We start from the raw sequence: 1,664 nt of genomic DNA on the forward strand, positions 1-1,664 counted from the left end.
CTGGCGTCGTCACTATCGCTGTCTACACCGCCATCAGCCGCACCGCCATCAGCCACACCGCCATCAGTCGTGCCGCCATCAACTACGTAGCCCTCATCCGCCACGACCACCACTGCATCGTCATCAGAAGCAAAGGCCTTAACCAGAGTGTCCACATTATCATCCACCTAGTGCGCGAGGTTACCCCGGATGACCGCGGGCACTGGGGTAATGGCGGCGGCAAAATCAAAGTCAGGATAGGTGTTCAGGAGATGGCTGAAGATGCGGGAGAATGCGCGCTCGAGAAGGCCTCAGCTCTTTTCGTCCACAAGCTCGCGAGCCCTCTCAGCACGGTTCTCCAAGCCCGTCACAACATCCATGAAGAAGCGAAGTTGGCTGGCGTAATCCACGACGTCGGGATGAGGGGCATGCTCATCGCAGATGGTACCAAGCGCCTGGTTGGCCTTCGTCCTGAGGTCCTGAAGCATGGGGGCGTGCTCGCGCAGTATGATACGTCCATTTTGCATCATGCTTTTATATCAATATTTATTGCATTATGGGTTGTTATTACACATTATGTCACAATACTTATGCCTATTCTCTCTTATTTTACAAGGTTTACATAAAGAGGGAGAATGCCGGCAGCTGGGATTCTGGGCTAGAATAGGAGCAAATATTAGAGACCTATTCTGCACAACTCCAAACATCCTGAAACTTCACGGAAGTTATTTCCAGAATATATAAAAAATACTGAGCACAAGAAGTACTAGAGGGGGACCACCCACCAGCCACGAGGGTGGGGGGCGCGCCCTACCCCCTTGGGCGCACCCCCTACCTCGCGGGCCCCCTGGTGGCCCTCCGATGCCCATCTTCTGCTATATGGAGTCTTTCGTCGAGGAAAAAAATTATAAGCAAGCTTTCGGGACGAGACTCCACCGCCACGAGGTGGAACCTTGGCGGAACCAATCTAGGGCTTCGGCGGAGCTGTTCTGTCAGGGAAACTTCCCTCCGGGAGGGGGAAATCATCACCATCGTCATCACCAACGATCCTCTCATTGGGAGGGGGTCAATCTCCATCAACATCTTCACCAGCACCATCTCATCTCAAACCCTAGTTCATCTCTTGTATCCAATCTTTGTATCCAAACCTCAGATTGGTACATGTGGGTTGCTAGTAGTGTTGATTACTCCTTGTAGTTGATGCTAGTTGGTTTACTTGGTTGAAGATCATCTGTTCAGATCCATTATTGCATATTAATACCCCTCTGATTATGAACATGAATATGCTTTGAGAGTAGTTACGTTTGTTCCTGAGGACATGGGAGAAGTCTTGCTATTAGTAGTCATGTGAATTTGGTATTCGTTCGATATTTTGATGAGATGTATGTTGTCATCTCTCTAGTGATGTCATGTGAACGTCGACTACATGACACTTCACCATTGTTTGGTCCTAGAGGGAGGCATTGGGAAGTAATAAGTATATGATGGGTTGCTAGAGTGACAGAAGCTTAAACTCTAGTTCATGCGTTGCTTCGTAAGGGGCTGATTTGGATCCATATGTTTCATGCTATGGTTAGGTTTACCTTAATACTTATGTTGTAGTTGTGGATGCTTTCAATGGGGGTTAATCATAAGTGGGATGCTTGTCCAAGTAAGGACAGCACCCAAGCATAGGTCCACCCACA

The sequence above is a fragment of the Triticum aestivum genome, chromosome 4A, assembly GCF_018294505.1.
Source record: "Triticum aestivum cultivar Chinese Spring chromosome 4A, IWGSC CS RefSeq v2.1, whole genome shotgun sequence".
NCBI lineage: Eukaryota > Viridiplantae > Streptophyta > Magnoliopsida > Poales > Poaceae > Triticum > Triticum aestivum.